Raw genomic sequence first — 12,129 nt, 5'->3', positions numbered from 1 at the left:
AGTGAGAGTGTAACATTGACATATATACACTACCAAATGTAAAATAGGTAGCTAGTGGGAAGCAGCTGCATCACACAGGGAGATCAGCTCGGTGCTTTGTGATCACCTAGAGGGGTGGGATAAGGAGGGTGGGAGGGAGATGCCAGAGGGAGGGGATATGGGTTTATATGTATACATATAGCTGATTCACTTTGTTATACAGCAGAAACTAATACAACTTTGTAAACAATTATACTCCAATAAAGATGTTAAAAAAAGAAGTCCAAGGAGATGTATCCTGGCTTTTACATGACTAGATAATGGGTTCAAAATAGTCGCTGTGACTCAACCACTTTCTGTCTCTCCACTCCCCACACTATCTGCTTTCTACACCTCTTTCTCTGTACTCTGTCTTCTCTCGTCCTACCTTTGTTTCCAGGCCAACTCTTTTCCTTCTGTCAGCAAAGATGCCAACCCAATGTTAGAGAATCCAGAGACAAGGGCAACATCTTTTTCTAGAGTCTGCATTGATTCCCCCAAGGCTCTCTGATTGTCTCCTCTGTATCATGTGTCCCCTGCTTTGGACCAATCACTGTCTGCAGGGTGAGATACTCATTTGATTGGCCAGGTTGGGCCATGTATCTGCCCAGAGGTAGAAGACCTATGGACTTGGTGGACAAGTCCAGAAAAATCATGTAGAATCGGAGAGGAGAAAAGTTCTTAAAAGAAAAAAAAATTCCGGACAGGTAAAAAGTACTAGAGGTCCACTAACTAGAAAGATGATAATTGATTTGTTAGAATATTATGATTCTTTATTGCTACGTGACAAATCATTCCAACTTCATGGCATAAAACAATAATAATCATTCATTATTATCTCCCACAGTCCTGTGGACTGACAGGCTTAGCTGTATGGTTCTCATTTTGGGCTCGTTAGAGCAGCAGCAGTCAGATGGTGTCAAACCTGGAGCCATCTTAAAGGTGTCATCACTCAGATATTTGGCGCCTGAGCTGGGAAGACTCGAACAGCTGGAATTCCTGGCTCACCTCTCTCTCTCTCTCTCTTTGTTGTCTTGCCAGTATGGCGGTTATAGGATAGCAAGACTTACAGGGTGGCTCAGGGTTCCAGAGGTGTATGTCCCAAGAGGCGAGAGAGCAAGGTGCCCTTTATGGACCTAGCTTCAGAAGTCACACAGAAATGTGCTGCCTTCTCTTCCTTGGAAGGGAGCCGTATTCAGTGGGAGCAGAATGGGAGTCCACTCTTGATGAGAAGAGCATCAGAGAATACATTTTTAAACCATTACTGGTGGATTAAAAAAATTCTCTTTTGTCTTTCTGAGCCAGCACTTAATTGTGAATTATTCCCAGGTGAGACCAAGATTTGACTGAGACCTATGTATTGGACCGAGGAAGGCGATCAAGTCACTGAATCCAAGGATTGAGGTTTTTTAATTTCTGGGAAAAAAAATTACATTTATTTTCTTAATCAGTACTTCAAATCCCCAAGAAATGTGTGATTTAATACTGAGAGTTTATACACACATCGATATGTGTTTGCTTTTTTATTTATTGACTTGAGCAATCCTCCCAGTGAAGGGAGGGTAGTGTACTTGCTCAGTTGTAAACCATTGTATTTCCTGAGCATACAGAGAGTCCTGGATATCTTCAGAGGCTTGCTTTCTTGTGTACAGGATCATTTTTTATTGAGGAAAGATATTCCAACTGGTAGAATTGCTTTTTGCTCTCTAAGGTTGGCTAATCTCCTTTCATGCCATTATTTGTAGTATATTCCCCAAGGATTTCTAAGTTTACAGTTGTGTTTGTGGTTCTGTGTGTATAAATAAATGGTTTAAAATGTTTTATTAGCAAAACCAAAGTGAAGCAGTCATCCTTTTCAGTCTGAGAAAAACTTGAATGGCTGGCCTTACCAACTCTCTTTGCCACAAACTTGGATTGTGTCTTTGGGCAAATTGTGTCATCTTTCTGTGTCTCAGTTTCTGTGCTGGGCTACCTTGGACATGGAGTGTAATGTATTCAGGAGCTCATATCTAAAACCCATAAACCTTTAAGCCTGAGGTTCTCAGCCTCACACACCTTAAAAAAAGCCCTCCTATATACGTATCTTAACAAATTCCTTCTAGATGTGCTTGAACCCCATAAACCTTAAAAGGGACAAGCTCGTCCTCTCAATAATTCTCTGCTGTCTCTGTGTCACTGCCGCATGCTTCTACTCTTCTCTTGCTGATTAGATACAGGAAGAGATGGGACATGCAAGGTGCATTTTATGATTTCCCTGTTCCTCTACTGGTAAGATTCAGGAAGAGCAGAAAAAAACGAGATGGATTTCATGAGATCATTTGGGGGTTACTTGCTATGGGAGCAGGAAACAATGAAATGTGAATTTTGTAACAACCTTGTGGTGCTCAGTCTGGACTCCCTCTCTGTGTATCTCCAGGGGGAGGTGGAGAGCTGGGGATGGTTTGGGGGACTCAACCAAAAAGGAGAACACACCAGTGAGCTCAGGCCGAATGTACTGGTGAATTGGGATGGTGGGAGTTGTGAGTTCAGAGACCCCTCTGACCATCTCTGAGCACAGTTGCCTCTCCTGAGTTCTAGTAAATAAACATTGTACTTTTCTTAAATTAGGAGATTCTTGTGATTCATTTCTTGGGCACTGAAGCCTGTGAAGCATCCCCTCAGTGCCTGAGTTGACCTTTGGAGTTTGTGGCCATAGTGTAGGGAGAATCATGAGCCAGGCTGACTCTTGGGAAGGAAATCCTCTTAACACTTTCATCCATAAACATGGAGTCCAAGCTCGGGCCACATCTGAGGTCTCTGTTAGCCGTAAGTCTTTGCTTTCAGAATCTTATTCATCTACCTCCTAGTGCAGTGCCTAGCAGACAGTGGGAACTCAATAAATACTCATTGAATGAATTAATTTATCTAGGCAGCAAGAAGCAGTGGAAAAACTATGGCTGTTGGATGCACACAGACTTGAGTTTCATCTCCAGCTCAACTTCTTTTAACTGTGACCTTGGACATATTAAGTATGGTCTCTGTTTCAGTTAGGATCCAACCAGAAAAAGAGAACACTCTCTGTATTTAAAATTGAGGGGATATAATGCAGAGAATTGGTTACATGGGTCATGGAAGATGGGCTGAGTAGCCAGTGGGGGTTGACAACCAGACAGGAACTATGGGAAACTTGTATCACCCCAAGGGGTGAGGGACAAAGAGGAGAGACAGGATTACTGAAGCTCAGGGTCTAGACTCAGCTGGCGTAAGGCCACCAGCCAAGTAGATTTTGGTTGAGCTTTAATGTATATAGTTTATATCATGAAAATAATAGAGGTATTACACATATTTTTTTTTCAGACTACTTATGTGCCCTTCCCTTCCCCTCTCCCTAACCTAATTCTAATAGCCTCATTCTATTAAGAGCCACTGAAATAAGACAAGTTGAATCAGGGAACAGAAAGCCTGGCTCATAGCAGATGCTTAATAAGTTTTTCAGCAAAATGAAATTGTAATGCAGACATCTGTGGGGGAGGTAGATTAAGTTGCCATTACCTTGGGGTGAAGTAGCTTGTAAGGTCTTTTCCTGTTCGCTGGGTCATGGATGGGCCTGGCATCCTGGGGGCTCCTCATCCAGAGGCACATAAAGAGGTCAAAGTGTCTTAAAAACGTGACCACCCCAGATCTTTTGGCACAGTGGCGTTACAAATGCCCGGCCTCAAGTCTCCCATCTACCCCAAAGGTATTACCTGGCAGGTAATTCCTTGCTGTAAACGAAGCTTTGGTATGTGTATCTTGTATACATTTTAAGGATTCACAACATCTCAAATACTATCTTTCCCTAATAAAAGAAAATACATCTAGTAATGCAGAGACCTGGAGTAACCATGAATTAGCCCTTAGCCTCTGGGAGGAAAGGCCACTGGGCCATCTTTTTAAATTCTTCTAGAGAATCAGGCCTTAGCCTGTTTGCTCTGTAAACCAGTCTTTTTTGGTATTGGTCAAGAAGACACTTCTTTTGCTTAATCCCTATTTTCTAAAAGGGTCAGAGGTAGACTTAGGCTGGGAGAAAGCATTTAAAAAGTCCAGATAAGAATCTCCCTGGGGGCTAGAAGAGGGATGGATTAGCAGTCCGCTTTCTTTTCCCCAGACACACCGTCTTGCACAAAACACCCACTGGCCCCTCATATTTTACTACAGAGAACGCTCATACTCAGAGGAGAGAATTCGTCCATCTGTAACAACACAAAGTCTTCATCTGATTCTATCAAATATAATGAATGGCATAGGAAAGAAAGTTTGCTTTTTTTCCAAAAAGAAAAGATGCCAATATTAAGAAATTACTATAAAATAATTGAAAAATTTTTTTCCTTGTTTCTCAGAATGGCCAAGCCCAGTCCTGTCTCAGAGTCTTTGCGTTTGTGTCCTGACAGGAGCTCTCTTTCCTCAGCTTGATCCCTCATGTCATTTGGGGATCCCTGTGGTCTCTGCTCATATGTCACCTCCTCAGAGAAGTCTTCCTTGATCACCCTACTGACAAAGTTTCTGCTCTCATAGAGCTGACCTTTCCAGGGATGACAGATAAACCAATTCATGTTTAATGTTTAATATCACATGAAACCAAGAAAGGGTAAGGGCTCTAGAGAATAATCTGGGTAGGAGGAAGGGGGCTTTATTGGTTAGTCAGCAAAGGCCTTGCTGATGAGTGGACATTTGAGCCAGGTAATGACAGGAACTTGCTCTGTGCATTCAAAGAAAAGAAAGCCAGAGGTCTGGATTGGGGCCCCTGAAAGGCAAAGGTAGGAGGTGAGATCCATGAAGTAGCAGATCACGGAGGCCAGGATAAAACTTTGTACTTTATGGTTCTAAGCAGAGGGGTAACATAGCCAAACTTCCATTTGGTCATTCCGGTTACTTTACGGAAAATAGACTGTTGTAGATTGAGGGAGGATGCAGAGAGACCAGTTAAGGGGCTCCTGGTTTGGCATTTCTTTGGGTGACTGAGTAAAGAGTCTATGTATTTGAATTCCCTTTTGATCTCTGGACTGTGTTCCATTGACAGCCCTTCTCTAAACTCTCATAAGACTGGCTGTACTGGCTCATGGGAATTATCTCGTTTACGTGTATGTGAAGTGCTCCCAATGTACCAGCCTCAATGCCAAGCACCAGGGTACAAACTTGCCAACCCATAGTTATTAATAAAACCGAAGGATGGCATGATCCTAAGTAGGCAGAAATTTTCAGATGATGTGGCTCTTTCAGCCAATGGTTTTTTTTTTTTTGCTTATTTAACAGAAGAATGTTTCAAGGGGTGGGGTGGGAGAATGAGCTGCTTTGTTTTTTCTTTCCTTGCTCTCCGACTTGTAAAAATGTTTGTGAGACACGCACACGGCCTGAACTTCAGAAGGAAGATTAGCAAGAAGGAGGAAAAATCAGATTCATCTTTTGAGTCATCTGGCAGGGGCAGAGAGGTTCTGAGCTCAAAGGAGGCCCTCCTGCCTTAAATAACTCATTCTGACAGTTCAGTTCAGTGGCAGGAGGAGCTTTCAAGGCCAAGCTTGGGTCTAGGCTCCAGTTCACTCGAGGGAAACCCCTAAACTTATTTCTAGCAAGGAGACAATGCTATTGGTTCAATTTGAGACCCTAAAGTGCCAAGAGAGAAGTGTCCATGTGGTGTGAAAATCATTTCCAGGCCCCAGTGGCTGACAGTCATAACTAGTAGCATCCTGCTGCCATGACAACGAAAGTATCACACTTCCAATGACATCCATGGGTGGCAGGAGGCAAAAGGACCCTGAAGAGACCAAGTTATAAAGCTTTTCAATGTTGTGTGTAATGCTGCAGAGCCCACTGTCTTGAGCCTGTTTGAAACAGAAAATGAGTTGCAGGTGAACTTGTGAGAGAGTAGTTCTGGAATCTTAGAACATTCCTGTAAATCTTAGAACATTCCTGTCCCCCCTCCCCTTTTACTTGTTTTCAGCTGTTAATGAGATGGGTCGCATTCATCCTAGGTATCACCTTGAACTGGAGTTGAAAGTTCACACTTCTACCAGGACCATCACTTGGGGAGATAAAAAGATCAGCACCCCAAGACCAGCACATAAATTAAAGCAGTGTCACGGTCACTCTGTTTTGCTAACACGGCCTGATGCTCAGGTTAAAATTCCGTACATGGAGCCTCTCAGGGTCTTCATTCTAATGTAAGCCTCAACATCCCAAGTTGGAAGAACTGTCTTTTGTGCCTTATTTTGCTTAGTTTTCTTGGTGGAGGGGGTCGTCAGTGATTTTTTGTTAAGTTAGGTCGAAAGTCCTTGGAATAAAAGATAGAGGGACATTTTGTAGAACAGGAATAATCTTTATGCTATGAAGGACACCAGACTAGCAACGAGACTTTACACATTGATCTCATGAGTTTACCTTTGTCGACTCTATGACTGCCTCTGTTTTCTGCTCTCCTTTTGAGAGTTGGGAAACGGAGACCCCAGCACAGAGCAGGCAATAGATCTGGCAGGGTATGATATAAACCAGACACTGCAAGGTGGCATCAGCTGGCCAGCTCCTAGAAAAAAAATGAGAAGGGGCTCTCTGTAATGATTCACTGACTTGGGACATGGAGGAGACTCCAGTGCAGTCAGTCTGATGGGTGCATAAATGCTTTAGGGGAGTCTCAAACCCCTCTGTTCTCCTAGTGACAGCCATCCACCTTTGATGTGACTCACTCTGGGTACCAGTTTTCATTTGGAGGCTTTTAGTAACGGATGGATGGAGCAGGGCTGCTGCCCTGGCGCCCTTCAAGGGCTCCCCATGCCCTTTCGTCTGTGTCACTGGTTCTCAGCTGGGGATGACTTTGTCCCTGGAAGACATTTTCCAATGTCTGGAGTCATTTTAGGTTGTCACTGTTGGGAGGGGGGTGCTTCTGGCATCTAGCGTGTAGAGGTCAGGAATGCTGAACATCCTACAACGCACAGGACAGACCCCCTCAGCAAGGAATTATCGTGCCCCAGATGTCTATAGTGAGAGGTGGAGAAACCCTTTGGTGTTATTTTCATTCTTTTTTTAAAATTTTATTGAAGTATGGTTGATTTGCAATGTTGTGATAATCTCTGCCGTGCAGCAAAGTGACTCAGTTATACACATACACACATTCTTTTTTTTAATATTCTTTTCTATTATGGTTTATCACAGGATTTTTTTTTTTGATTTTTCCATTGAGTTTTTTTTTTTTAAACATCTTTATTGAAGTATAATTGCTTTACAATGGTGTGTTAGCTTCTGCTTTATAACAAAGTGAATCAGTTATACATATACAATATGTTCCCATTTCTCTTCCCTCTTGCATCTCCCTCCCTCCCACCCTCCCTATCCCACCCCTCTAGGTGGTCACAAAGCACTGAGCTGATCTCCCTGTGCTATGCGGCTGCTTCCCACTAGCTATCTATTTTACATTTGGTAGTGTATATATGTCCATGCCACTCTCTTACCCTGTCACATCGCACCCCTCCCACTCCCCATATCCTCAAGTCCATTCTCTGGTAGGTCTGTGTCTTTATTCCCATCTTGCCACTAGGTTCTTCATGACCTTTTTTTTTTCTCCTTAGATTCCATATATATGTGTTAGCATACGGTATTTGTTTTTCTCTTTCTGACTTACTTCACTCTGTATGACAGACTCTAACTCCATCCACCTCATTACAAATACCTCCATTTCATTTCTTTTCATGGCTGAGTAATATTCCATTGTATATATGTGCCACATCTTCTTTATCCATTATCACAGGATATTGAATCTAGTTCCCTGTGCTCTACCGTAGGACCTTGTTTATCCATTCTATATATAATAGTTTGCCTCTGCTAACCCCAAACTCCCAGGCCACCCCTCCCCGTTGGCAACCACCAGTCTGTCCTCTGTGTGAGTCTGCAAGAAGCCCTGCTCTTAATGAATGATCTGATCCCCGCCCTCCCCCCCCACCCCCCATCCCATGTCCTTCATTGTGGCCCTTAGGAGGACTCAGGACAGAAGATAGGCCTGCGTTTGTCTTTGCTTTCAGATTTTGTTTAATAGTCTCTATTGTATTTAATCGTCTGTATTCCACAAGGGAGTAGAGAGTTGCTCTTAAGAGCTAGTAGGCTTTGCAGTGAGACAAACTAGGGTTCCCTTCTTTGGGTCTGCTACATGCCTTCTGTGCGGCCTTGAGCAAGTAAACTTCACTACTTGGAACTCAGTTTCTTCACTTTTAAAATGCGGGGAATAATATCCATGGTGAGGATTAAACAGGAAAAATTAATATAAAGCAAAGAGCACCATGCCTGGTCCATAGTGAGGCTTAGTACGTGGTAGTTCTGTGAAGAAGACAGAGCAAAGACTCCGTGAGCTGAACTTGTAACAGCGCTGCCTAAGCATCTGTGCTAGGCTGAATGCGTGATTGCTGCACTAATTGTTTTTATTGTCTGTGGCTAGGAAACTATATGGCAGTTTCTGTGTCAAACAAAGATTCCCTGAGCACCATTCCCTTTTTGGAAAAAATGCTGCTTTATGTATGGTGTATAATCTTTGGTATGGAGGCATCAAAATCAAGATAGAAAATATTCACAACTACAAGCAAAGGTAACTGAGGAGAGGAGAAACATTGAACTCAAAAAATTAAACAATGACTTGGATTTTGTGGTGATATCATTCTGGAAAAACTCTTAATTGGAAAAAAAAATTGCTCTTTTCAGGGAACATTTCTCTAATCTTGAGCCATTTCGCTTAATGATTCTTGCCTGCACCTGCCTCCCTAACCCTGACTCCCCAGAAATGTTTCTGAGTTAACCAGAATTTCCAAGCAAGTTTCTCTACATTCGCATGAGTCGGGATTCTACTAGGATTCTGAGAATGCCTCCAACATGGCTTACGATGGATGTGTGTGATGGAAGGCCCCTGTGGTTTTCATTTTGGACTTGACTTAATCAAAAACAATCACGCTAACAAAAGAGGGTGGGAGGGAGTCTGCTTCTTCCAGTTTTTCTATTGTGTGGCCAATTTAATGTCGGACTTCTCAAAGGGCTTTAAAATATAAGGCAGCAGGAAAAACAATTTAATGTAGAAATGCCAGCATGGACTAAACTTAAGTAAAGTAAATCAAGCATGAAGAAGTAGAGTGTCTTAAGGGTATAGGTTTTGCTTTTTTTTTTTTTTAATTTCAATGCTCGACTGCACAGGACCATGGAGTTTGCCTTTCCATGCATGAATATAACCGTCAAGAGAAGGCTTTCATCAGACACACCCCAGCGGGTACTAGAGCCCCTCTCACTAGAGTCGTCAGCCAGTCTGATTTCCCCATTGGTTAAATAAGATGAGAATTTCAGACACAATGCTGGCATCCTGTGCTGAGATGGACGAAGAAACTGATTATATCATGTGATATCCAGACAGATCCAAAATATTTCCTCTACTCAGCTACAATGCCTGAAATTCCTCCTTTGAGGTAAAGCTTTATAGACCCTAAAGCACAGATAGGGTGTTCAATCTGGAAATGGTAACCCAGTAGTTATCAAGCTTGGTCGCATATTAGAATCAGTTGGAGAGTCTTTAAGAATTATTGATGCCATTCAATATCTACAAGAAAAGATAACTTAATTGGCATAGGGTAGAACTGGGCATCGGTATTTTTAAAAAACTCTCTCACAGAATGTTTTAACCTGCAACCAGTCTTGAAAACCATTGCAGGGACTTCCCTGGTGGCGCAGTGGTTGAGAATCCGCCTGCCAATGTAGGGGACATGGGTTTGATCCCTGGTCCGGGAAGATCCCACATGCCACCGAGCAACTAAGCCCGTGCGCCACAACTACTGAGCCTGCGCTCTAGAGCATGCAAGCCACAACTACTGAAGCCCGTGCACCCTAGAGCCCGCACGCTGCAACTACTGAGCCCACGTGCTGCAACCACTGAAGCTCGTGTGCTCTAGGGCCTGTGTGCTGCAGCTACTGAAACCCGCACGCCTAGAGCCTGTGCTTCGCAACAAGAGAAGCCACCACAATGAGAAGCCCACGCACCACAACGAAGAGTAGCCCCCGCTCGCCACAACTGGAGAGAAAGCCTGTGTGCAGCAACAAAGACCCAACACAGCCAAAAATAAATAAATTAATTAAATTAAATAAAAATTTTAAAAAACCATTGCAGTAACAATTTAAGCTCTGTTCCTTGGATTTTTTTTTTTTTTTTTTCTGATTCAAAACACCTACAGTTGACTATATACCTTCATTGATCACAGTGACTCCCTTTGGCACTGATTCATGAGATAGAATCTTGGGTTGGGGTAAGGGAGCAGAGAAGCTGGAGGGAAGAGAAGGAATGGCATATATAGCGTGAACCGGCTCCATGTGCAGGGTGATATTAAAGTATTTAGCAATGTGCCACAGGTCCTGAGCTATCAGCACAGATGATCCTTAATACCAGGTCTGCTCGTTAATGTACCCCTAACTTTGAGAATCTGAGTATTAGGACACTGGCAGCTCTTTGTGACTCTTTCACATTGTGAATTCATCCTATCATCAGCAATCTTCTAGCAAAAATCCAAGTCAGGGGAGGGGAGAAGAAGTTGAGTATTGGGGGACCAAGGATGCAGGGTGTGTGACTGGCTATCTAGTCAGGGAGAGAAGGGTTTAATAATAGAGCAGCACTGGACAGAAGGCTGAGAGGTTTGAGGTGCAGAAACAGATGTTACCTGCGTCTCAGGGTTGCCTTGGTTCAGCCATGTTCTTGGGTGTTGAGATGTTTTATGAATGTAGTGCCCTTTGTAAGAATTCTAGAGATGAACTATAAAAAACTTGGAGCTTAAAAAAAGAGTCTTCTGATGAGAACTAATGGTTGTCAATAAACTCCCTCAGGTCAAATAACAACCAAACTATAAAATGTAGAGCCTGAGACCCCAGCGAGGGGTCACCATGACATCGTGTACATCATTAAACTAGTGACCCTCTGCTTGCCTGTTGGTGGCCGAGGGCCTCTCTCCTGCAGACTCAATCATCTGTGTTCTTTGCAAGTGCAAGAAGTTCCAGGGAAAAGAGCAGACCTGGTTTCAGCTGCCCCTCCAACCCCAGCTTGGCTTTCATCAACATTTTTTCCCCCGAAACCTTCCCTCTGGCAGTCCTGCTGATACAAGGCAAAAGCTGGAAATTTAAGTTGGAGTACAATTGGAAGTTCATAGTTAAAAATCCAGTGTGTAGTTGTCCTCTGACCTGGGAAATGTGCCTTGTTCCACATTAGTCAGAGATGCTCTTTGGCTTTGGTCCACCTTTGGCTCAATTCACGTTGATTTGAAAAATGATGTGCGTTGAAGTAGATCTGTTTTTGCAGATATCAAACAATGTTCAAACCCTTAAGATCAGAAATCTGAAAATCAGTTATACCATGTGCCTTTCAGATGCATGTCCAAGCTGTGGTGATTTATTAAAACAGTTGCCAGACACTATCTTTTTCCTCTTTCTCTACAAATGCTTGACTGCTCATGGTCAAGATTTTCCTTTCCATCATTGAAGCATTGCATTGCTAAGCTGTTATTTATGTGATTTTTGAGGTCAAGAGGATATTTGATCTTCCCGTCACTCCCACCTTCAAAGAAAAGAAGAGTTAATCTTATTTCCTAGCATCTCCTGGTAAGTGAAAAATATCTCGGTGGCAAAGATAGGCTGTTATTTAAAGGTCATTTCAGCTCCCTTGTATAACAACCTTCATTTCTGGTTCAGAATCAGTATTTAATGTCTGTACAAATTACTAGTGACAGGTCTTCATATGCAGCTTAGAGGCTGTGTTCTCAGACTGAGAGCCACCCCCCCCCGTCTTTCTGAAACTACAGTCATAAAAGTGTTTTATTTATTTGTTTTTAAAAACTTGTAGACAACCTACGGAATGGGAGAAAATATTTGTAAATGATGCGACCGACAAGGGGTCAATATCCAAAATATACAAACAGCTCATACAACTCAATATCAAAACAACAAACAATCCAATCAAAAAATGGGTAGAAGACTTGAATAGACATTTTTCCAAAGAAGACATACGGATGGCTAACAGGCACATGAAAAGATGCTCAAGAAAGCTAATTATTAGAGAAATGCAAATCAAAACTACAATGAGGTATCACCTCACACTGG

At 42.7% G+C, this 12,129-nt stretch overlaps 1 long non-coding RNA gene across 1 annotated transcript; it reads right to left on the bottom strand.

Annotated features, from left to right (window-relative positions):
- Nucleotides 1–2,913: 2,913 nt before the first annotated feature.
- LOC309637600 lies at nucleotides 2,914–9,741 on the bottom strand. Its single transcript, XR_014250695.1, has 2 exons — nucleotides 7,749–9,741; nucleotides 2,914–7,155 (listed from the first exon to the last, which is right to left on the bottom strand). It is a non-coding gene; the product is annotated as an uncharacterized lncRNA (long non-coding RNA).
- Nucleotides 9,742–12,129: the final 2,388 nt, after the last annotated feature.

This window comes from Balaenoptera physalus (assembly GCF_965194825.1).
Source record: "Balaenoptera physalus genome assembly, chromosome: 11".
Lineage (NCBI taxonomy): Eukaryota > Metazoa > Chordata > Mammalia > Artiodactyla > Balaenopteridae > Balaenoptera > Balaenoptera physalus.
This window is presented reverse-complemented; position numbering and strand designations above follow the sequence as displayed.